General features: G+C 43.2%; 1 long non-coding RNA gene and 2 pseudogenes across 1 annotated transcript; 2 read left to right on the top strand and 1 right to left on the bottom strand.

Moving 5' to 3' along the window:
* The first annotated feature begins 299 nt into the window (after nt 1-299).
* On the top strand, nt 300-589 carry LOC103657335. Its single transcript, XR_566806.2, has 2 exons — nt 300-361; nt 475-589. It is a non-coding gene; the product is annotated as an uncharacterized LOC103657335 (long non-coding RNA).
* A 3,570-nt stretch (nt 590-4,159) lies between these two features.
* On the bottom strand, nt 4,160-5,242 carry LOC121103343 (annotated as a pseudogene).
* Nucleotides 5,243-14,697: 9,455 nt separating this feature from the next.
* Nucleotides 14,698-25,915, top strand: part of LOC103657369 — a 33,081-nt pseudogene continuing 21,863 nt past the window's right edge.

Genomic DNA, 25,915 nt, shown 5'->3' with positions numbered 1-25,915 from the left:
GGTTTCCTCTTCCAGCTGAGACCAATCTTGTATCATCCTTGCTTAATATTTACTCTAAAATGGGTTTTTCTGTGCTATTATATTTCTGAAATTTTATAGCTTTCCACGTACGTGACAAAATGTGAATCTGTGTCAGAAATGGCTATTTTTTACTGTAAATGGCCAGATAGTCCATCTTTTACTTTTTGTAAGCCGTGCAGTCTCTGGGCAACCACGCCCTCCTGCTCTGGTTAGATCCGCAGTACGTAAACACAGGGCGCAGCTGAGTTCCCATGAAATGGGCCACTGTGGTTCTGGAGAAGAACAGAACCAGGCCCTTTTGGATCTGCCTGCCCTGGGTTCTGCCCGCGCAGACCCCCATGTAAGTAGTCCCTTCATCCACACTGAATCGGGCAGATTTCCCTTTGAGTCTCGTTTCCCCATCTGATACTGTGGATGGATAAGTGGCAATGTTTTCTCGTCTTTGTCACTCAGCTCTGTGACTTCCTGGAGAACCACTTCCTAGATGAGGAGGTGAAACTCATCAAGAAGATGGGTGACCCCCTGACCAACCTCCGCAGGCTGGCCGGCCCCCAGGCTGGGCTGGGCGGGTATCTCTTCGAGGGGCTCCCTCTCAAGCACGATTAGGAGCCTCTGGAGACCAGCAGCCTTCGAGGGGGCCCCTCTGACAAGCCCCTGATACCAGGGCTTGTGCCTCAGCCTCTCCCAGGAGCCCTTTCCCAAACGGAAACGATAAAGCTTTTTGCAGCAAACAAACAAAACCCCACGAAACAGATGGTGGTGTGATTGAATGAAACTCCAGGCTCCGTGTGTCCCCAGAAGCAACGGACGAGCTGGCAAACACTGTCAGAATCAACTTGTGCAGAAATCGGCAGCGAAAAAGAAAGTCCAACCAGAGGAAGGCTTCCTATAGGAAGAAGATGGGGCTTTGGTCTAGGACAGCAAGAGCACTGTGGTGTATTAAATGGCCTGCCTGCTGTCACAAGCCCGCCCCTTGCTCCTATTCCTGTCGCTGATGCCAGAAAGAGTAATTCAAGCCTCCTCTCAATTGTGCTTGAACATTTGGACCCATCTGCCTCATGGTAGGAGAAGGGCTTGCCTTTGCTTCACCAGAATCCTAGCGTTCCCAGGACTGGGGCACTTTCCCAGGCCTGGAGAGGACATGGAAGCTCCCTGCCTGTTGCCCATACCTGGCCCTGGGCCCCTCTCCCATCTGGCTGTTCGTGAGTTCTATCCTCTTATAATAAACCCCTAATCTCATGAGTAAACGGTTTTCCTGAGCTCTGTGAACAGCTCTAGGAAGGTGATCGAACCCGAGGAGGGGGTTGGTCAGGAGCACGGGTAGTTAGGGTTTGAGGAGGAAACAGGACCTGGAAAATGACTAAAACAAGTAGAAGGTTTCTCATCTCATGTAATGGGATGCCTGGAGGTTGCAGTTCAGATGTGACAGGTGTTCTAGGGAGTCGTCAGAGTCCCAGCCGCCTCCTCTGCCCGCGCCACCCCATCACCAACTGCTCGCTCTCTGAGTGGCAGGACAGCTGTCTCGTTAAATGGTGTGATGGTGAGTTTTATGTGTCGGCCTGCCTGGGGCATGGGGTGCCCCCATACTTAGTTAAACATCATTCTGTGTGTGTCTCCGGGGGTGTTTGTGGGTGAGATTAACATTTGAATTCATAGACTAAACCAGATTGCCTTCCCCAGTGTGGGTTGGTCTCTTCCAATTCCTTGAAGGCCTGAATAGAACAAAGATACTGAGTAAAGGAAAATTTGTCTTCCGCCTGTCTTTGAGCCGGGACATAGGTTTTCTCCTGCATTCAGACTCGGACAGGTAGTGTCTCCGGATTACCAACTAGAGATTTTGGGATTTCTCACTCTCCATTAATCTCATGAGCCAGTACCTTACAATACACCCTCCTTTCCCGTGTATGCCCGTACTGTCAAGATACACACCTGCAGGCTGATTGGATGAAAGTGGTTTTATGAATGTGAATGGTGGTGGGTGTGGTCAGGGTGGGAGTTATGGAAGAATACATGAGAGTGTGTGAGATACGAGAGGGTATATGGTTGTATCTGAATATATGTTGTTAGGGGCGCCTGGGTAGTGCAGTGGTTAAGCGTCTGCCTTTGGCTCAGGGCGTGATCCCGGCGTTCTGGGATCGAGCCCCACATCAGGCTCCTCTGCTAGGAGCCTGCTTCTTCCTCTTCCACTCCCCCTGCTTGTGTTCTCTCTCTCGCTGGCTGTCTCTCTCTCTCAAATAAATAAATAAAATCTTTAAAAATATATATATATGTTGTGCATACACTCGTGTTGTTTATGTGCAAATGTGTTTGCGTGTATGCGCAGTAAGGGTCATCTACCCTCATGCCTCTAATCTCTGACTTGGTTATGAGGAGAGCTTGATGGCGGACATCAAATTGTGTGTTTACTTTTTAGGGAAAAACAATTTGAACTCCTTTTGTGTTTCTTAATTACAAAAGCAATCACAGGTGACTACTGCACATTCAGCAAAAATAGGTATAGAAAAATGTGGTCACCACCCCATGCTATTTAAATGAGTAAGCCGCATTGCTTATCCCAGGCTTCTAGAATCTGTCCATTCAACCAGTGCTTTTATTTGTAAGACTCTTTTCCATTTCTATCTTTCATGGATATGGTTCTGCTTCGACATTTTGTCCCAACTGGAGGTGGGGGAAAGGTCAATATTCATAAATTGTGTTGCTAAAAAATTTCCATATCACCTACACTTCCAAATTAATTAGTGTTACAGGATTTTTTTTTAAAGATTTTATTTATTTATTTGACAGAGAGAGAGAAACAGCCAGCGAGAGAGGGAACACAGGCAGGGGGAGTGGGAGAGGAAGAAGCAGGCTCTCAGCGGAGGAGCCCGATGTGGGGCTCGATCCCGGAACGCCGGGATCACGCCCTGAGCCAAAAGCACCTGTTACAGGAATTTTATTCCCTTAGTACCCGCGGTTCTTGGTCACGCTGCTTGGGAGAATGAAGAGGTAGACCCGATGAAGGGTGGTGGGCAGCAAAGTTTATTGATAGTACAAAGCTCCTAGAGAGGGAGGGGCCCCGAGAGGGTTGACGTTTTGGTGTTCAAATCTAGGGGTTTTTATAAGCTCTTTTGCAGAACTATCTTGAGCATCCTGAGAGTGGGCCCCTGTGGACTGGCCGCTAAGGTGTGCCAGTCAGGGCTCTGACCGTGCACCCGTCTGCCTGTCGGGTTACCGTGCATGTGTTGATGGTGTTTCGGAGACTAACTGCCTCAACTTGTGATAGTGGCCAGTGTTTCATGGCTAATTGTTTTGTTCCAGGATGTTTTGCCCAAGTCACTTCTGCAGAGGCTGCTAGACAGGATGCTATCGTGGTCTTGTCTACGCTGTAAAACAGGATGCTAGTGCGGTTTTGTCTTAGCTGTCCCAGCTCCCTGTTTTCTTGTTGGGGACCCTGGCCCTGAATCCCTGAGTGTCCAGTTAAGTCCTAACAGCATGGTGAGATAAATATCAGATAAAAAAGAACTTCAAGAAAAAGCAGTTTGCAATTACTGGAATAAGAATTATTTTAATGTTCCTGAATGTATAATTATCCAATATTATTTGATGGAAAAATATTAATCTGACAACATATACATATAAATATACAATTGTCTCCCCTCATCCACGGGAGATACATTCTAAACCCCCAGTGGATGCGTGAAACTGCAGATAGTACTGAACCCGATACAGACTTGGTTTTCTCTATACATACATAGGTATGATAAAGTTTAACTTATGAATCAGGCATGGTAAGAGATTAACAACAATAAGCACTAATAAAATAAACAATTATAACAGTATACTGTAATAAAAGTGTGAATGGGGCTCCTCTCTCTCAAAATATCTTATTGTGCTGTACTCACCCTTCTGATGATGATGATGTGAGATGATAAAATGCCTACGTGATGAGATGAAGTGTGGTGAATGAGGTAGGCTTGTGATGCAGCACTTGGCTGCTGTTGACCCTCTGACAACGTCAGAAGGAGGATTGTCTGCTCACGGGCTGCCGTTGACTGCAGGGAACTCCCAGCAGAGAGTGAGACCTTGGATAAGGAAGAAATACCTTACCTTAACTTGATAAATACACCACATTTCTTTTATAATTGCTCTTGATGTTGTTTGTTTACGAGCAGAAGCTCCGTTTGTCTTGTTTACCCCTCTCTCCTAATGTGAATATTTCGAAATGTGCTTATACATTGAAAGGCGTTAATAAATGAACAACTAACGATTGCGAAGGTGCATATAACTTACATATTCATTAAAAGTGTAGGGAATTTTGTTTCTCCAGGCAGAGCAGAGGGTGGACATTCTGGGGTCACGGCTCATGAGCACGTAGGGACCGACAGTAGGAAAACACGCGGCAAGTAGTGTAGGAGTGTTCCTCAGCCATGGACTGGGGGCATTAGTAACTGACAAACACACGTGGAAGATAGAGGACAGTGTCCAAAAGAAAGAAAGAAGCATGCCGGGACAAAGATGCTTCTGGTGACTGTGGTCTCAGGGGAGGATCTCGGGGAGACAGTGTTCCTTTGAATGAATTGGGCTCACTGCCTGTGCCTGTGCAGGATGGAAACCATGGAGCCGCTGGACTGGACCATGAGCCCCTGGACTGGACCATGAGCCCCAAGCAGAAACCGTCATGGAGTCATAGCGGTGGCGCATAGAGTGACTCTGTGGTTTTGCTGTAACACGCTGCGTGGCAGTAGTCACGATCTGCTGTCCTCATGCTGTCTCTGCTATTCCTTTTGTCAGTCCCGTGAAAAGGAGCCAAAATACTTGGCACTGCAGTCATGATCCAGCGGAAGACGATGGAGGTGCCCAGGTACTGGGAGCTTTTACCTTAAGCCCCGCCCACCCGGAGTCCCCAGGACTGATCGTCATCACCTGGATGACACTCAGGAGGCAGGTGGTTCCAGTGGCCACATCCCTGCCCACTCTGTGAACATAGAAAACAAGTTTGCATGCAGAATCATCGAGGGAATGTTTCAACCCGGAAGCGGCCATTGTCTGAGGAATTCCTTTAGAAAAAATAACCAAGAGGTTGGCTACAGTCGGGTGTTCCAGAATCAAATCTGTGGACCTAAGCTTGTAGCCTGTCAGATAAAGGAAAAGATAATGATAAGAAACAGAGAAATTCCCCAGAATTTCCAACTACTGTTTGTAATGAAAAGATCATTCCCAACACCAAATCCCTGGTCGTCATTCTGTAAAATCCCAGGGAGCGAAATTCTTCTCCTGAGCCAGATTCCTGTATGGGAACCTGAGGCGTGAGGCGCACGTGTCACGTCGGCTAAAATCCATTATTCTCCGCTTACTGTAGCTCCCACTTGGAAACATTTATTCAGAATATTTGCTTTCAACAAGTTTCCAAGGGCTGAATTTGTAACACTTGAAGAGCTTTTTACATAATCTAGATCATTACTCTAACGGCCGCCTACGTAGGGCATCCTGTTTTCTCCATAAATTGATGACAGTCAGTATTGGCATTTTCATGGAAAAGACAAGGAGCACTGAGCCTGAGAAGGTTCAGTGATTTGTCAGATGCAGATTGTTTTCATGGGAATGCGGAGATTTGAACCTGACCGGTCAGGCGTAATGGCAATGCATGTAAACACAATGCCATTGAACAAAGCTAGTTAGATGTATTCTTCAAAATACAGGTGTATATTTAGATGTTCTCGTTCCTTGTAACCTTATTTTAGATAAGGAGTAGTAATTTTTTTCTAACAATTTTTCATTTATGCTTAAAAATTTATTGACCACTTACAATAATGAATTAATATTTAAATATCTCCATAAAATGTAGGCTCACTGATTATAGTATAATTCTAGGGACCTGCTCCATGACAAATTGTGTTTAAAGGGTGCACTATTGTGCCTGGGTGGCACAGTCGTTAAGCGTCTTCCTTCGGCTCAGGGCGTGATCCCAGCGTCCTGGGATCGAGCCCCACATCAGGCTCCTCCGCTGTGAGCCTGCTTCTTCCTCTCCCACTCCCCCTGCTGTGTTCCCTCTCTCGCTGGCTGTCTCTATCTCTGTCGAATAAATAAATAATAATAAAAAAAATCTTAAAAAAAAGAAAAGAAAAATTATACCTCCTTCTGAGGCAAGGTTGAGCAGTTCTATTTGTAATAAATAGCAAAAGATCTGGGCTGAGTTTCCTCAGCGGTGACGCAGACCTTCCGTTCATACAGCATCTGCCTGGGCCCCTTCGCCTCACCTTGTGGGGCGTGGAGTGCGGAAGGGGATGTGAACTGAAGTTCTTGCTTCCAGTTGTCAAATGATTAAGACTTTTGTGTCTAATCCAGAAGTCTCGTGCTTCCTGCCAGCAGCCATGTAACTGGCAAGCTAATTTGTTTTTGGCTTGTGGTTATAACACCTAACACCCTTCATATTGCTTGGCAGTCTTGGTGACAAGGCTGGTGCGATGAGAGAGGCATGACTCTTTGGAAAGAAAGCGACAAGGTCCCTTTGCGGGTCTGGTTAGGGAAAAAGAAGGCTCTCCGGGACCAAAAGCAAATTCTCTCATCCAGCTGTTAGACCTGGACGGTGGTGAGTAGGGCCTTCCTCTGTCTTACCTGCGAATGAGGCTGTTGTGTGTGGGGTGGGATTGAAACAGACACTCTGAATGTGCTTTGTTCGTCAGTCTTCCCCTGGCAGAAGGACGAAGGGTCTAGAAGTATGGTTCATTCTTCTCCTGATGGGGGGGAGGGAGGGACAAGTAGTCCCCAGAGCTGATAAAGAGATTTGGGTGAAGCAACATTGTAAGTTAAAGCGATTGAGCTGCACGCAGCCTGTAGCTGCTAGAAACCAAAAGAAAATGGGCCTTGCTAGCACCTTGCCCACAGCACCCTGACATCTCTCCCTACGGACCTCCTGATGTCTCTGTTAGCCTACAGCCTGACCTCCACAGCTTCAGCAGCAAGCTTCAGCGTGCTTGGGGGAGGGAAGGAACTCAGACTTGCGTGGCTATGTTCGATCAGGCGCCATGCCACCATCTTACATGGTTGTGGGAAGAGAGGCTAAGTGACAGGGACTAGACGGTCAAGTATGGCTGCAAACAGGCAGGAATAAAAAAACGAATGAAATTCATTTGTACTCAACATGGATGAATCCTATAAACCTAATGTTGAGTGAAAGTAGCCAGACACATGGAAATATATACTCTTTAGGGACGGATCCTTAAAAAGGGGTCTGAGCACCCAATTCCATCATGGCAGGCGGGTTCCCCACACCAACAAGTAATTCTCTGGGACACCAGCAGTGTGTCCTACAATGCAGCTTAATTCTGACACCTAGAGACAGCATCAGATTCCGTAGGGTAAGGGCTCAGTCCCATAGGACTGCCCTCCTCCCTCACTTCAGATGCCAGTAGCAAGCCCAGGTTGTCAACCTGTGCTTCTTACCAACCAGCTACAGATTGGAGGTTCCAATGACCCTCGTCGTTGGGTTCAGTTAATTTGCTAGAGCGGCTCACAGAACTCAGAAAAAGTTTACTGACATTTACCGGTTTATTTGGATAGAGTATATTTAAAAGGAAACCTGACTCACGCAAGCCAATTCTCAGCTATATAAGAAAAGTCAGGGGCTGTGTTTGGTGGATATTTTATGTCCCCTTCCATTGCTAGAAACAAATCTTGCTGGCTCTATAGGGTCTCTGATTCACCAAGTGTCTTCTAAATGTCTGTCCCCAACTCACTGATGGGTCACAGGAGCTGACACCTAATGGTGTCCCCTGGGCTGCCGTAGCTGTTTGGCCTCAGAGTCAGCCACGCAAGACTGAAAGCAGTATAATCATTCCACGCAGGGGTCGGAACTCAGGGTTTTGAGTTGTTGCCCATGGTCTAGCGATTTGGTCTTCCATGTTGGACACTGCAGACTGTCTGATTAAGGACACCTTCTTTGGGGCTGCAAAACAGAAATGAACCTCAGCTATTGATCTGTTGTCCGGGTCACTCATTTGAAAGCTCGTGGGGAGGACCTGTTCTCTGTGGGCACTGGCCACTGTCAAGGCGCTGATCAAGCCTGACTCTGGGATGGTGCAGAGGCTCTCACGGCATGCCCGAGTTGTGGTTGCCTCATGGTTTGGGACGCTCCTGCTCGCTCCTGGCGGACTGACTCATTGGACTCCCGTTCATTGGTCATGCTTCACCACTGCTGACACATCCAGATAGGTTGACCCCAGCCACACCATCGTGGCCCTTGAAATGAATCTGCATCACCTTTTAGACTTTCCAGTCCATTTGCACCTTGACCGATGTTATGCCGTTTACCACAAAAACTGCTAAAAACTGGGCTGACCAATTTTACGTCCTTTACTTCCTCCTGGTCCTATGTCTTGGTTGGGCAATTTGGTGATTGGATGTGACTGTCCTTCAAAAAGGAATCATCATGTCTCTCTGCTGCTTCCAGGAAAAGGATGAGAGGAGTAGTGGGGATTATATGGAACTATTTTCCAAATCTGAATTCCATTCTGACCATTCCTTGGCAGAATGTGGCTTTTCTTCCTCAGTGGCCATCCCAGGTCAGCACAGTTTATACACCTCCAAGTGATAGCCCAGCCCAAAAAGGATTATGAAACCCAAATGTAAGTCTGGTTACATTTTATAGAGAAGAGTTTGCGTCTTTTACACCTACCTGACTCTCCGAGATGAAATGTCTGCATAGAAATAAGCAATCATTGGAGAAAAAGTGAAATTGTAGATCTCGTAATGGGACACATTGACCTTTTGTAGGCAAAGGAAAAGCAAAAAACTGGCACTTTTTTTTTTTTAAGGAATACCTTAGCCCCAGGAGGTATGAGGAGAGAGAGGTGTTAATGATATTTTGTCTTTCTGAATCTCCACCCCTAGGGCTTCCCTCCAGAAGCAAATAACTTCCATCCTGCTAGAGCACTCCAGCTGTTGCAAGTATCTTAAATTTAATTGACGGCTCGCTTTGCCATGACAACTAAGCTGAGTATCCGCAGTGAGTGACCTTGGCAGGTGTGGCCATAACAGCAGGAAAGAAGCAGGTGAGTATTTTCTATTTCAGTCTGAGTGATGGTCTGTAAGGGAAGGGGGCTCATCAAGAACCCAGGTAATTAAGTGCTCACGTGTGGAAAAGGGGTTTTCCTTGGGTAGAATGTACAAACTTAGAAAATCTCATTAGAACAGGAGCTATAGCTTGGTAAGTTTATGTGTGTGGGAAAAAATTCTAAGTGGAGAATATAGGATTTCAGTTGCCATGATAATAATAACTCAGAATTTCCGCCTCCAGAAAGGACTCTGGGTAGAAATATTAGTTAGTGAGAAATGACAGAATGGCTACTAGGAATTTGGCAACAGGGATGATCTTCTCATCACAGACTGTTTTTGGAATCCTGGGGGATTTCTTTCTTCTTTACTACTACATATACCTTCGTTTTGGGGGATGCCTGTTAAGGTCTGTGGATTTGATTCTCAAGCACCTGGCTTTAGTCAACTCCTTGTTTATTCTTTCTAAAGGAGTTCCCCATACAGTGGAAGCTTTGGGTTAAGGCATTTTCCCCCCAGTACTTTCGGATGTAAACTCGCTCAGTGTGTTCAGAGTCGTCAGCGGTGTGTCCATTGGCACCACCTGCCTCTCGAGCATCTTCCAGGCCATCACGATCAGCCTCAGGAACTCAGAGCAGACAGAGCTTACAACGAAAGCTTCCAAGCACGTTGGCTTTTTGGTTACCCTATGCTGGACGTTGCAAATGCTGGTAAGCATCATAATTCCTATTTATGTGTCTGGCAAAAACATGGACAAAAAATAGGACAGCGAAACCATCACAAAGCAAAAGGATTGGGCACACTGTTCTGGAATAGTTGGTGACGAAATTACACAGTTACTACATGCGGAATTGTTATCTGCCCGACATTGCACGTTTGGAACTTAAGAACTGCTCCAGAAGCTCCATGATGTTCATCCTGTACAGACACGCATTCATAGGACCAGCTTCTCTCCCAGGTCCTCCGCTGAGACCAGGGCCACCTGATATGTCCTTGTCGTGGTGAACACCTTAGTATCCTTTTCCGTCGTCTCTTTCCTCTATTCCATTTATGTGGTGGTTTTAGAGAATCCCTGTTGCTGGCTCTTGAACACCTCTGCTCTAATGACTTCATGTTTCTTGCCTGTCAGCCCCTTTGACAGTTGGCACACCCATCTATCCTGGTTCTGTTGTGTCTCCTTTACCTGTAGAAGTTACGTAAACTCTCTCAGTCTTGTGGCACCTGGGTGGCTCAATCAGTTAAGTGGCTATTGATTTCCGCTCAGGCCATGGTCCCAGGGTCCTGGGATCCAGCCCTCAGTTAGGCTCCATGCTTAGCCGGGAGTCTGCTGGAGGATTCTCTCTCTCCCTCTGCCTCTGCCCATCCTCCCCCACACTCCCTCTTTCTCTTTCTTTAAAATAATCTTTAAAAAATATTTTTAAAAATCTCTCAATCTTGTATGAAAGATCTAATTTTATGTTTTCTCCCCACAATTACAGTCGCTTCTTCAGTCGTCCATCCCGAATTGTAAACTCCAGTGAGCCATCACATAACTGTGAGCGTGTGAACAGTGTGAGCCTCTGCCCACGTAAGGTTTATAATTTAGTAGGAACAGCAGGTATTGAAAGAAATACTGTGCTCGATTCTTATTATATAAGCATTATATATATGTTTATTATATATACTTTCCATGTCATTAATTGATGTAATAGAGAAGTTTAGAACCTATGGTAGAAAGAATAATGCCCCCAACACACACACACACACACAGACACACACACACACACACACACACACGATATCTGCATTCTAATTCCTGGAACCTGTGAATATGTTCCCTTATAAGGCAAATAGGACTGTGCAGATGTGATTAAATTAAGGATCTTGAGATGAAGACACTATCTTGGATTATCTATGTGGGACAAATCTCAAGGAAAGTTAGTGTCAGAGTGAAGCGATGAGAAAGACTTGAATAAAGATCATCTTCGTCAGTGGGAAGACACCATGACACGAATATGTAAATTCTTAACAATAGTAATTTATAAACTCCGTGCAATACGAGTAAAGGCCCACCAATCTATGCGTATGTATGTGGGGATGTTACATGGTTTGTATTCAAAAATGTTGTGTCCCCCGTACTAGAGTTAAATGCATAGTAGTTACGCCTAGATGAAATTTAGTTTGAATATGTCATTACGTTTCCCATTGCCTTCCTAGGCTGAGGGTGGGGCGGTTTCCCAGGGGAATTCAGACCCACTGTAAGATGTCTACTGGTTATCAGAAACCCATCATTACGCCTATTCTGTTTAATAGCGTTCCATCCACAAAAACAAGTGACCGTAGGCTCTGGCAGTAACTCAGGTGGTTCTAAAGTTGTTCCTACGAGAAAACAGGTTACCGACTGTGGGTCTGATGGCTGCCTATTTGCATTCCCTCTGTAGATGCTCTTGCAAAAATGGTTTCCTTTTTATTATGGGATACTTACGGACACTGCATCCCTTATTACAGCGTTTCTCCAACATGGTCCAGAACATTATCAGAATTTCATGTCTCAATATTATCTTATGTCTTTCAGTCCCAGGGGCCATCTCAACACCCAGCAGCAAGCTAGTAACTGTATCTCAGATGGTAGGTTATCATGCCCCAGCATCCAAAAATTTTCTGGTCCCAGATCTTAGTGGTCACCACTAGGTGGCACTCAAAGGCTTTTGCCATTGATTCCAATCTTCTTTACTAAGCATTGCAGCCGCTTCCAAAATCATTTCTGAATGGATCACAGGGGTCCAAGGACAGACAGACAGAGATTGAGAGACACTGCTTTTTGCAAACCAGAAATGACCTTTCTTAGGTCCTAATTCAAATTTGGCCTCCTTTGAGATAGTTGCATGGATAGGAGTTAGCAATATTCCCAGATGTAGAATATGCATCTTCCCTAATCCAAACAGACCAAACACTGGGCTGCTTGTTTAGTTCTAGGGGTAGGTAAGGATATCAGTTTCTTTTGAGTCGCCTGTGGAACATCATGGGTGGCTTCCGCCCAGAATATTCCTAACAATTTCACCGTTTGGGCAAGTCCCTAGATCTTTGGTGGATTTAGCAAACACTCTCTTTTGGTGCCACTAATGCATTGAGGTCAGTTCTACCTAGTTTATTCTTCAGTTTCTGATATTCTTATGATATCATCAGTATAGTTTATTATTACACTCAGGACCGATATCAAAGCCAAATCCCTTCTAACCAAATTGAGACGGCAAAAGTAATTGTGGCAGTGGAGGAAACGTAAACTATGATCCTTCTAACTCGAAGCTAAACTGCAGTTAGCTCTTTTCTGAGATAAGGCTGAGAAAAGAAGCATTTGCACAATCAGTAGTCTTCAGTAGTCCGCTGTTAGTCTCCATGAGCCGTCTACCCTTTTCATGGGTCATACAGGGCTATTGTACAGAGAATTTGTTGGTACTGGGATGCCAGCTTCACACATGTCACCGTTATTGTCTGTGCTGCTTCATTCTTCACCCTGATTAATTTGGCAGACTATGGTCCCATGGTCCCTGGTGATTCAAGGTCAGGTTTCTCCTCGTTATTTTTTTTTTCTATCTGGTGGGTTGAGTTTAAGTGAACTCTGCTTCCAAAGATAAAGTCCACAATGGTCCCAGTGTGGCTCATGGCCACTTTTCCACATTTCTCAACCGTGTTCGAGTTAGAAACAGACTGGATTTTGTTAAACTCCACACCAACAAATCCTGCCCCTACCACCCACATCTTTTTCCTCCTTCCATGAGAAAATGACCTGTAATTGCAGCTGTCTCTCAGTGCCACCACATTCCTTTCTGCATGTTTGCTTCCTGAAGGTTTGGATTTCCCACACATGTAGGGATAAAGTTTCGCACTGTTAACCTTAAAGATAAAAACTGCTGGTTATTTTACAACAAAAGATGGGTTTATTTGAGAATAAAAGAGAATTGCAATCTGGGACAAACAAGCTACTGCAAAACCCTAAGCAAGAATGGGGAACAAAAGAGAGAGACACTTTTTGAGGAGAAAAGGGTTAAGTTGGGAAGGCCATCATAAACTAACAGTTCATTGGTGTAAACTGGAAGTTTGCAGTATGGTGGCTTTTCATTGGCTGAGCTGTTGCAGAGGTTGGGGAGATTAGAGTAGTAGAGTAGTGTCCAAGTGCAAGGTCAAGTCCTTTCCTCTTGGGTCTGCAATTGATTAGGAGGGGTAGGGCGTGAGAACTCCCCCTGCCAATAGTTCCTAATTCCATTTTAATGAGGTTTCTCATTATTAATTTTCACAGCATCTAAACAAAGCACAGCTTTGGCTGTTGTCTAATGGATGAGATTTCTGCTAGCCAAACAGATGTTGTAACCTAGTCTTAAAGCCCACAGTATGTTCCTTCTCGAATTTCTGTCAGTTTGCTACAGTAGGCAGACCCTTTATCACCTCACTCTGTTGGGGGACCTCCGGGAAACACCTTACATTATTTCATTAATTCCATCAGTTGATGAGTTGGTTGGTAATGGAATAATTTACCACCCACCCCATCCCACAAGCAGTGCATGTCTGTGAACATCCTGGGTGGGGGTACCAACTGCAGGTATTGGGACAAGGATGGCTCAAAGTGAGAAGAGCCTGTCTATTCTCACCTGGTTTGTGCTTGTTTTCACTGTTGGAAGAACTCCTGAGGACTTTGTTTCTCATAGGCAGCTTTTACTCCCTGTCATGCCACCTGAAAGGTCTACACACTTGAGGGTGACACCCACCTCTTCATTCTTTTTTGGCTAAAGTTGTCACTAGGACCCAGGCCAGGAATGTGTTTGCCACTCTCTCTTCACACCTGGAAGTGATGAAAAAGGAAGAGAAGAGGAAAGGAGAGGAGAGAACACAGAAGGGGTGGAGGTGGGGAAAAAAGGAAGAGGGAAGGAGAGAAAGCAGATTGGGTGGAGAGTGGCTGGGAAGGTCAGTGGCACAGCAGCTAGTGTGCTCCACTGGCCCAGTTTGCCCAGAACTTTCCCAGTTTTAGCATGAAAAGTCCTATTTCTCAGGAACCTGGTCAGGCCAGGGAAAAGCAGGACAGCGGTTGCCTGAGCGGCGGCAATTACAGAAGAGCCTGCGGGACCGACAGAATCTGACAGAAGTAACAGTCGTCATTTCTGAGGTTAGGATATAAAAGATACTGGACTCCCTCTTTCTTTCCTGAACCACTTGCCCTGGGGGAAGCCAGCTGCCCTGTTGTAAGCAGGTCCAAGGAGAGGCTTCCTCCCGACGGATCACCAGAGTCATCACATTCCAGTTTCCATCGCTTAACAAGACACACATACATCTCCACCTGCTCGCACCAAAAGATTTTGAATTTAGCCATTCTCAACTTGTTGAGAATATCTCCGCTTTTAATATAAGCGGCCCTCATTACTCTTTTACTTTAAATTTAGAAACATTAACTTAGAACAGGCAGGAAGCAGCTCTGCTGCGCGGCGGCGATCAAAAAGCGGAGAAGCAAGCACAGCGGGAAAGGACCAACAGACCAACCTGCGGGGGCGGGGCGACTCGAGGCTCCGCCCCGTGTTTGGGCCCGCCCCCACCACGCGCTTCCTGCCGGGTGTCAACCAATCGTGACGTCCCGCGTCTCGCCGGACGCGTCCCTGCCCAACTCCCGCCCCCTGTAACCTCTCACGTGGGCGCGCGCACTTGCCTCCAGACCGGGAAGTGAATTGAGCTGAGTGACGGAAACGCTCGGGTGAGTGAATTTCGGGTATTCAATTTCAAACCCGTGCTTCGCGGCCCCATAACCTCCAGTCTCCCACACCCGGGTTCTTGTGGAGGTTACAACTGCGGTCCTCGCCTTCCTGCCCACGATGGGTCCCGGCGTCGCCGTGAGACGTTCCGAGGCCCGCCAGCCCCGGGTCGCAGCGGCCGTGCCCGCTTCTAGCCCCTCGGTTCGTGGAGACCGCCGCTTCAGGTGCTTCACTGCCTCCCATTCCTCCGTCCGGGATCCATAAAGGTGGGGCTCTGGTCGGTGCGGCGGTCGGTCAGGGCCGCGGCCGCCGCAGAACGCGTGGCCTTCACCGCGGCGCAGTGAGCTGTGAAGAAAAGGGGGAGAAACCGTCTCACTGGCCTGTCTCTGTGTTCACGAGCCCCTCCTGGGGCAGTGGGCGGCAGAGGACTGTCTTTACTTGAGGTGCTCCCCGTGTGCGTGGTTGTATCACAGGAAGGGGGTCTGTTCATTCTAGGCATGAAACAGCCTGTGTTCAGCGCTCACCGTCCACTTGTCAAGACTGATCGTATCCGAGAAGTCCAGAGGAAGAGGAAAGGACGAGGAGGCAAAAATGACTCGTTCCCAGGTAAAATTCACATTCTTGGTTGTTCCTTTTGTCTCTCTTTCCTGAAATGCTAGGGTTTTTGGACTTGGTAATGTACTCTCAAGCTCTCAAGGGACCTGCCTGACGTTCGCTTGAACTCACCCCAGCCTTGCCTCAGTGCCTCTCATCTCCACTTACATTCCATCTCACCATGACCCAGAGACAGGGAACCTGTGAAGAGGCCCTGTTGGGGGATCATCACGGGGAAGTTACATACTCAGGCGTGAATCAGAAACTGCGAGTGAGACTTTGGTGGCAGTGAAGTTGGCAAAGGGGATTGTTTTAGGAGATGAGTGTGAATGCACTGTCAGTTCCTTGTAGAGCAGCATTAAGAAGAACTGCGTTATGAAAAACAGCATTAACGGGTGCCTCGGTGGGTCTGTTGGATAAGCGTCTGCTTTCGCTCAGGTCATGATCCCAGAATCCTGGGATCCAGTCCCAAGTCAGGCTCTTTGCTTAGGGGTTGAGGGGGGGGCGCTTCTCCCCCTCCCTCTGCTGCTCCCCCTGCTTGTGCTGTCTCGCTCTGTGTCAAGTAAATAAAATCTTTTAAAAAAAAAAACAGCATTAAGCAAAATAAGGCAGAGAAAGACAAATATCCTAGGATTTCACTCATACGGAATTTAAGAAACAAAACAGATGAACATATGGGAAGGGGAGAAACAGAGAGAGAGGGAAGCAAACCATAGAGCGTCTTAATGGTAGAGAACAAACTTAGGGGTGATGGAGGGAGGGAGGTGGGTGATGGGGTGATGGGTATTAAGGAGGGCACTTGTCCTGTTGAGCACGGACTGTTACATGTAAGCGATGAATCACTAAATTCTCCTGAAAACAGTATTACACTACAGGTAAACTAACAAGAACTTAAATACAAACTTGAAAAAGGAAAAAAAAGAACTGCACATTAATGGGCCATATTAATAGGCAGGAACAGCTGGAAAATAAGACTGAGAAGGGGAAACCTGTGGTCCCTGATTTTACAAGGCATTTGAAGCTGAACAAGTGAATCAGCATGTTTCTGGCTCTAAAATATTAATGATTTGGATTAGAACAGAAAGTTCTGAAACACTCCAATGATAAAGGATGTTTTATTGTATAATTTGTTTTAACAGTAAGTTCTTTAACATCACTCACAGCATATCCATCTCTTGAAGACCCTTGTTCATCCAGGGACTTTTGTGTAGCAGGTGTTTTACCTAAAAATGTTTCAGCCATTACATTGGAGCAAAAACTTAGTCTTTGTCATCAGAGTGGCTGGAGCCAAATTCTATTTCCACCAATTGTTACTAAAATATTACATTTCTTTTGTTTTAAACATTACATGCCATATATCTGTTTTGAGGTAAAACTCCACAGTGTTGCACATTTTGGACTAAGAAGTAAAACTTCTCCTTCCCTGTCATGCCCTCCATCATCACTCACCAAATTTGTAATCACTATTGCCTATTCTGTGGAAGATTTTAAGTGTATGTCTCATAAAAATGCATTTACCTATCATTAGGTGATTTTAGTTAAGATTCTTCAGTGAATGTTATATTGTGATATTTTATTCTGCACACAAATCTTGGAGTTGTTTTCATGCTAATAAACATAGAGATAACTTGTTCTTTTAGATCCTCATTAAAACATTCTCTGAATAAAGGCGCATGTATCCTTCATGGTTCCCAGTGTCCAGGCATTGTGTGCAGTGGCGAATAGCAGGAGCCCTGGCCATCATCCCTTGTGTCAGCCTCAGTTTTAGTGAAAATGCTTCTGTTGTTTACTGTCAGTCATGGTGTTTACTGGAATTTCCTTACTTGATGCCTCTAATTTTTTTTTTTCAGCATGATTTTTAGTTATCCAATTATTTCTTAAAAGATCTAATGCTTTCATATTTTTTCTATTTTAATTGATTAATATAGAACATTAATAAGTTTGTATAATCTTCAAACATTGATTTATTATTGGATAAACCCCCCTAGGCTTATGCTTAAATGGACATTTAAATGGACAAAATTTTGATTTGCACATAAGTATTTAGTGGAAAAGGTAAAGTTTTCTATTTTCATTTTTGTATTTTTTTTAACGGGGCTAGTACAGAGTAATGTTGACAACCTAATTAAAAATAAGAACAATTTCTAAATGTCCATTTGACCAAAAATACTGAAATACACATGAATTTAAAAAAAAAAGATTTAAAAAATTCATCCCAAAAATCTGAGAGGACTACTTTTACTGAAATTGTGTTTATGTGTGCGTGGTTGTATGTGAGCAGAAACCTATGGTATATATAAAAGATGCATTCTTCATAAGTAACTTTTGTATTTATTTTAACCTTTGAAAATTGTTCATAGGAATTTTTCATGGCCTTAAATTCTTTTGTACACTAACTCATTAGTGAATCAATAGTGGTAAGACTAGTAACATACTATGTATGTGCATATATAGTGACATTTTCTGCAGGTCCATGTTTTTAGCTTCAAACTTGTTTCATGTTTTCTCACTTAGGAAACCTGCTATCAAAGTACTTTTAAAGCTGCATCTGTTACTTAACTCTGTGATTCTTCAGGTTCAATTCTAAATTCCAAACACCTGGTTCCGGTGCCGACTCTACCATTTCTTAGTTCTCTGACCCAAGGCTAGTTTCTTAGAGTCTCTCTGACAGTCTCCTCTGTAAGATGGACACAGATATTTCTCTAATGTTATTACACAAAATAATACCCATTTGGGTAATATTTAGTACGTCCTAAATGCTTAAAAACTTTTTGTTTCTGCCATTATAATCATCATCACATTCTTAGATTTTATACTTTCTTAAAAGGCACAGTGAACTTTGTAATCTTTACAGACACTGCTCATAGTGCGGCTCATCAGAGGAATAATTGGTGTGTAAGATGCACTGTCTAGCACTTCTGTATAGTCCACCTCGTGGTGCATTTTTTGTTTGTATGTTTTGTTCACAAAATTGTGGCATGCACAGTGATCTGTGGATTTATGTTCTCTGGTTGAGAAGTATAATAACACAAAATTAGGGATGATCTCACACTGATATGTCACTGCAGCCAAATCAGTCCTTGCACCTATCTCCTCTAATTTGTGTGAAGATAAGAACGCTCCCCATGGTTTCTTAGTGAAATGTGTTTTTCGTTACAGGTGCTGTTGACCTTCAGGGATGTGGCCGTAGAATTCTCTGCGGAGGAGTGGGAGTGCCTGGACCCTGCTCAGAGGGCCTTGTACAGGGACGTGATGTTGGAGAACTACAGGAACCTGGTCTCCCTGGGTGAGGATAATGTCTCTCTAAATGTTGGGATCTGCCCTAGTGAGTTTCTTGGGGGCCCCTGCCCTGCTAGACTGATTGAAGCCATATTGACTCTGAATTGAAAGCTTCATGAGGTGGCACCTGGACTTCCGTCTCCTCTTTTCTTCAGATGATCTGCCCACTCCTCACTAGATTAATGTTGCTTTTACTACTTGAGTAATCACAAAACCTTGTAGCAAAATTTTACAATATTGGATTCCCTGGTTTTACTCCTATGCATCTGAGTCAGTAATTCCAGAAGAGAAGCTAGATGTCTATATATGTAAAATATTTCCTAAGCCAGTCAGTGGACAAAATTAATGTAGACCCATCTGTAACATCTTCCGTCCTCAGCTGAACAAAGGGCTGGGATGATATTCTGGAAAAGCCCCAGCACGTAACTCTCCTTTCTCATAAGCAGGAATTTCTCTGACCTGAATATTATGGACAGAGCCGAGGGCTGTGGAGGGCGAGGTGAAAATAGTGTAAAAACCAAGTGGGTGGGACTATATCAAAGATGTGAACACTGGTAACAGCTGAGATGATCAGAGATGAAACTGCTTCATCAAATATTGTTTGAGAAACTCTCCCCAAAGAGGAGAGGTCTGTGAGAAAAGAAAAGTACTTGTGAGGGGCACGTGGGTGGCTCAGTCGTTAAGCGTCTGCCTTCGGCTCACATGTGATCCTGGCGTTCTGGGATCGAGCCCCACATCAGGCTCCTCCGCTGGAAGCCTTCTTCTTCCTCTCCCACTCCCCCTGCTTGTGTTCCCTCTCTCGCTGGCTGGTGCTCTCTCTGTCAAATAAATAAATAAAATCTTTAAAAAAAAAAAAAAAGAAAAGAAAAGTACTTGTGAGCACTCAAAGGAAATCTCCCCCATTACTCTGTTCTGCAGACAGGGCATTCCAACTGACGCAGACAATGGCAGTCTTTATCATGACCTGCAACACTATTATCAGGCTGCTGTGACCTTTTTGGTCCCTTGGCTTTGAGAGGGGTGAGGAGGGCTGTTTCATAGGGGTCCTCGTTTCCTCTGGTCTCTCCTTGCACACTTGATTCCATCTGATTCCAACTGATCCATCAGTTCCTTTGTAGTCCTTACTCCAGGACCTGTCCAGGTTTCATCCTCAGTTCCTATGTTTGGGAGATAGGAAAACGTTGGCTGCTCCCCCATTGCAGTTGGGGCCCCAAGGCTGCATGGGACTGTCTCAAGGCCTCCTAGCCATTTTGTCTGTCCTGCTTTTGCCACACATCAAGCGTATAACCAAGCAATGGGGTGGGTCTTTTTTTTTTTTTTTTGAAGATTTTATTTATTTATTTGACAGAGAGACGGCCAGCAAGAGAGGGAACACAAGCAGGGGGAGTGGGAGAGGAAGAAGCAGGCTCCCAGCAGAGCAGGGAGCCCAATTCGGGGCTTGATCCCAGGACCCTGGAATCACGCCCTAAGCCGAAGGCAGACGCCTAATGACTGAGCCACCCAGGCGCCCCTGGGGTGGGTCTTCTGAGATGGTTAGTCAGCAGTACTATACAGACGGTGGACAGAGAGATTGGCTCTTTGAAATCCAGTCCTACATGGGGAGCATGTCTGTTCTCTCAAAGACCCTGCAAAATCGAGCCCCCTTGCTTTACTTCTGTTGTCTTGCCTATTCTTCCTGCGCTCTGCCTAGGCTAGTGATGCGGACAAAATTTGGCTTGTCCAGATTTTGCATTTTCCTAAGTCTGTGCAGTTTTGCTTGTGAGACATATTTTCCTAGGGTCTGAAATATCCTTTTTCTGCTGTAATAACCCACTTCTAGATGATGGACAACTTCTGGTGGACTTACCCATAGAGGGGGTTTATCGGGTAACAAAATTTTTGAAGGAGAACACTTTGATTAATGTATTACAGTGCTTTCCTGCCACTTAGAGAAGTGCCCAGGTAACCACTGAGTGGAGTGGTCAGCAAGTCCTAGGGAGGCTGAGATAGAAAGTAACAGGAGGTCTGACTAATAAGTGATTGTAGTTCTCTTTCTGCTCTTTGCGGAGTGTCACAGAGTCTCTCGAGGGTGGTGTGGCAATGTTGATCAGATATCTAAGGATCATTCCGTTTGAGCCAGCAATCATAGATGTACGAACTTATCCCAAGGAGAACATTGTTGTGACCATTTTTCTGTGAGGCTTTGACCAAACTATGGTTTGTGCCAAATTGTTCACCCCCTGCATGCAAGTGTTCACTCTCCTTCAGATAAATATGATGGTGATGCATCTTGAGGGAACTTAGGAAGTTAAGTGATACCTTCTTTTTTTTTTAATTCCAGGATAGTTAATGTACAGTGTTATATTACTTTCAGATGTACAATATTATGCCTCCATTTTTTAATTCTAATTTATGTTTAAACCACGGCAGTTTTCATCATGTACATTTTCATGAATTAAAAGTGAACTTTTAAAAACTGAATCATTAATTAACATTTTCGATGTCACTCAGAATTCTGTTTTATAGCTGTGGTTTGTGGACTACTGGATCAAGGAATACATATTTTAATATATATATATTAAAAGATTTGATTCTTGAGTGTTGAGGGTTATGGCTCAGCAGCAGTTTCCCTAAAACCTATTCAACTCCTGAATTTTGTGAAAAAATTATCTTAGTCCCTTTATTTCTCTGTCACCTGATTTACCTATTATGAAAGTACCTTTTCCTCAAATTGATTGGATTTGTAAAACTGGGAACATTGGCTATCTTGAAAAAATATTTTTTAATTAAATTACCCTGTTCATCCCAGAAATCATTAAATTGATTTGCCATAATTTGTCATACAGGATACCTTGCTTTTTCTCTTGTATATTTTAAGTTTTCTAAATACAACTTCTTGGATTTTATTTGAATTTTACTGACTTTTTGTATTTTGGTACAAAATGCTTTATTCCAGTAATTAATTTCCCTGTCTAGATTCATCATGTACACATCTTGGTATACTAAACTTATATTTGACTTTCTCATTGTATTTTATTGGGAATTTAGCCAGTCTCTTCCACTCCATGTACATCCTCACTGCAATTGCTTATAACTCCTTGTGTTTTCCACAAAAGTTTTCATGTTCTGGAAATTACATTCTTCAGTTAACACTTGAAGGCTGTTTTGATCTTCATCTTTTAAACTGGGCTCCATAAAAAATTCACCTGGTCCTTGTTGACCCACCCGTCAGTACTCTCCTGTTCTCTGGCTACAGCCAAGTGCTTATGTCGCTGGCCACCTCTCTGCACATCTGCCTCCTGCATGGCACTGCCAGAAGTTGTTTCTGTAATCCCCTGCTACTAACACCGCCCTTCAGTAAAATCCATTCCCCACTGAGTGTCATTCGGTTAGTTCCCCCTTGAGGTTGCCTATGTTGTGGTGACAGTTAACGAAGTCAGAATTTATTAATTTTGGATAAGTACACATAATTTCCATTGATTCACAATAATAGCTACATATCCACTAATATATATAGTAAGAGCATCCCTCACCTCATGTCTCTTTATGCCAGCAATTGTGTGAAGAGCTCCAAATATGAGAGTTCAGATAGAGGAGGCTATAAAAGAAGCACTATTATTATTTTTTAAAGATTTATTTATTTGAGAGAGAGAGAGGAAGAGAGCATGGGCGGAGGGGCAGAGGGAGAGGGAGAATCTCAGCAGACTCTGCACTGAGCATGGAGCCCACCATGGGGCTCAATCCTAGGACCCTAGGATCATGACCTGAGCCAAAACCAAGAGTTGGATGCTTATAATGGTTTGTAATTGTGTTGGCTTATTATTTATCTTCTGGATTTATGTGGGTTTCTAAAATGTTTGATTCATTTTTATTATGATTTACAGATAATGGTTCTTAAATATCTTTTATGTATTACAACTGTCATGCACCAATGGTTAATGTTGTAAAATGCCTATTCTGCATGAATATAGTTTTATTATAGAAATTCAGAACAATATTTTGTTATTCTTACAATTGTTTTATCAAGTTCTTCCCATTTTCTCAGTGCTATTTTTATTTTGTATTTGTGAATTGCCATTTATTTGTTAGATAAGTTTGTTTATGATATTATTTACCTTATGGATATATTCCTCTGCTTTAGCCTTTATAATTGTACCTAAATAATTAGGTATGTGTATATGCATTAATATAATATTGCTTTCCTTCAATTATGAAACACCCAAATGTCTAGTGCCAATTGGTGAGTACTTTGGGGTGTCAGCAGAAAGATATCACTTGTTTCAGGGCTTATGTAAATACTCTGAGTGGTTTGACCATAGGGTGTTGGAACTAGGCTTTCCTGAAAATAATTTTATCTATGTGTAAACATCCTTTCTTTACTGAGGAATCTGATTCCCTTTATTCCTAAATATTTGCATACTATGGTTCAGAAGTTTTATAGCTATATAAGCATTACTTTTGGCCTAATACTATGTTTTCAAGGTATGTATTCACTTTACAACTCTATTACTAGGAAACCTATGGTTCTTTATATCTTTCAGATATCTCTGTTAGAAGTATGATTAAGGAATTATCACCAAAAGAGGATATTAACAAAGAAGAATTATTCCAAAGATTGATGTTGGAAAGACACAAAAGAAATGACATCAAGAATTTTGGCTTCAGAGAAGTCCAGCCAAATATGCATGCATTTGAAAGTCAGTATACATATGATGAAACAAATTACAAAGGAGTAACCGCAGCCCATAACCAAAATTTCACTGGTAGAAGAGATCAACAGCATAACAAATCCTGGAATGCTTTCCCTCTAAAGCGGAGTGTTTCTGTAAGAAAAAGTACTTACCAATATTATAAACATGAGAAGTCATATAAAAGGTATTTGTTAAAACTAAAAAATAACATAACCTGTGCAGGAAACAAGTATATAAAATGTTTTGAAAATGGAATTGGATTAAAGTTGCAGTCACATCTGGCTGACCTTCAGAAGTTTCAAACTGAAGAGAAAATTTATGAATATAATCAAGTTGAGTTGAACAATAGTTCCACCTCACCACTTCAAAGAATTCCTCCTAGCATCAACATGAACGTTTGTAATAAATCTGGAAAACTTTTTATGCATCCTTCATTACTTACACATCAAAAAACACCTATTAGTGAAAAGTCTTACAAATGTAATGATTGTGGGAAGGCTTTTGGAGAAAGCTCAAACCTCACTAGTCATCAGAGAATTCATTCTGGGCAGAGGCCTTACAAATGTAATGAGTGTGGCAAAGCTTTTACCCAATTTGCAAAACTTACTAGACATCAGAGAATCCATACCAGACAGAAACCATATAAATGTAACATATGTGGCAAGGGCTGTAGTCAAAATTCAAATCTTGCACGGCATCAGAAAATTCATACTGGAGAGAAACCTTACAAATGTAATGAGTGTGGCAAAGTCTTTTCTGAGTATTCAAGCCTTACTCGACATAAGAGAATCCATACTGGAGAGAAACCTTATAAATGTAATGAATGTGGGAAGACTTTTAGAGGAAGCTCGAATCTCACTAATCATCAGAGAATTCACTCTGGGCAGAGACCTTACAAATGTAATGAGTGTGACAAATCCTTTAACCGTATCTCACACCTCACGAGACACCAGAGAATCCATACTGGAGAGAAACCATATAAATGTAATGTATGTGACAAAGTCTGTAGTCAACATTCAAATCTTATAATTCATCAGAGAGTTCATACAGGAGAGAAACCTTACAAATGTAATGAGTGTGGGAAAGCCTTTATGGAGCGTTCAAGCCTTACCCAGCATAAGAGAATCCATAGTGGAGAAAAGCCTTACAAATGTAAAGAATGTGGCAAAGCCTTTAACCAGTCCTCTAACCTTGTCATACACCAGATAATTCATACTGGAGAGAAGCCTTATAAATGTAATGAGTGTGGCAAAGCCTTTAATGTGTGTTCGAGCCTTACCCGACATCAAAGAATCCATACCGGGGAGAGACCTTACAAATGTAATGAATGTGACAAGGCCTTTACCCAATTTGCAAATCTTACTAGACATCAGAAAATGCACACTGAAAAGAAACATTGTAAACCTAATATATGTAGAACTGCCTTTATCCAAAGATCAAGCACTGGGGATTATCAGAGAATTTGTACTGAAGAGAAACCTCACAAATGTCATGTATGTAGCAAAACCTTTAATGTGTGTTCAAGCCATACTCAGCATCAAAGAATCCATACCGAACAGAAACCATATAAAAGTCATGTATTTGGCAAAGCCTGTAACCAGGGCTCCCAGTTAATTAAACACCAGAATATGCATCTTTGAAAGAAGCCAGAAAAATATAATGGGTATGGCAAGGCTTTTATCCAAAGATAAAACAAATGTAATATTATCTCCTACCAGAGAAAAACCTTATAAATGTAATGGATGTGTTAAACTTTTATCAGATGTTCAAATGTTTACCTTAGGGGTCATGAGAGAATTCACATCAGAGAGAAAACTTAACAAATGTCTTGAAAGTGGCAAGGCCTTTAGACAATGATCTGGCCTCAGGATTCACCAAAGAATTTATATTGTAGAGAAACCTTAAAACGGTAATGAATGTGATAAATTGTTTAACCATTTCTCACAACTAGCTACACATCAGATAATTCATGGTTGAGAAAACAGTCTCTTAAATTCTGAAAGATTATTCAATTAAGTTCTAAATAAATTTAATAATTGATAATTGATTAAAAATCAAAATACCTATAATGGCTGTTAAAGTTATAAGGATCCCAGTGGAAAGGTCCTGTTACCTTCATTTTATTAAATAGTTTATTTCAGGTGTCTTGCAAAGGCCAAATTACCGTCAGTGATTTTTATCCTGAGGTTTGAAATCTGTGGATATTATACTTCCATTGCAGTCCTTCCATGTCACCATGAAGATCTCTTGGAAGGGTTTAATAAGATAAAAGGGCAGACTTCATTAAGTGATGTTCATTCATGTCCAGAATTTCCTGGAAGAACAAGAACACTGAATTTATAATCCAATATAATATAAATTTGAATGACACCATGAGTGGCATATAATAGATGTAATACTACAATCTAAGTCATGATTAATGTGTTAAGGACCCTCTTCTCCAGATTTGTTGGTATGGGGCTTTTATGGTGGAGCTGAGGAAACAGTACTGAATGTGGTATAAACTTCCCACCAGTGCCAAAGAAAGAGTACAGAGCCTATTCCTCTCCCCTCCCCTCCCCTTCATTTTATTTATTTGACAGAGAGAGAGAGAGAGACAGCCAGCGA

The sequence above is a fragment of the Ursus maritimus genome, unplaced genomic scaffold, assembly GCF_017311325.1.
Source record: "Ursus maritimus isolate PB19 unplaced genomic scaffold, ASM1731132v1 scaffold_19, whole genome shotgun sequence".
In the NCBI taxonomy this organism is placed as follows: Eukaryota; Metazoa; Chordata; class Mammalia; order Carnivora; family Ursidae; genus Ursus; species Ursus maritimus.
The sequence above is the reverse complement of the archived record's forward strand: the minus strand, read 5'-3'. Positions and strand labels throughout refer to the sequence as shown.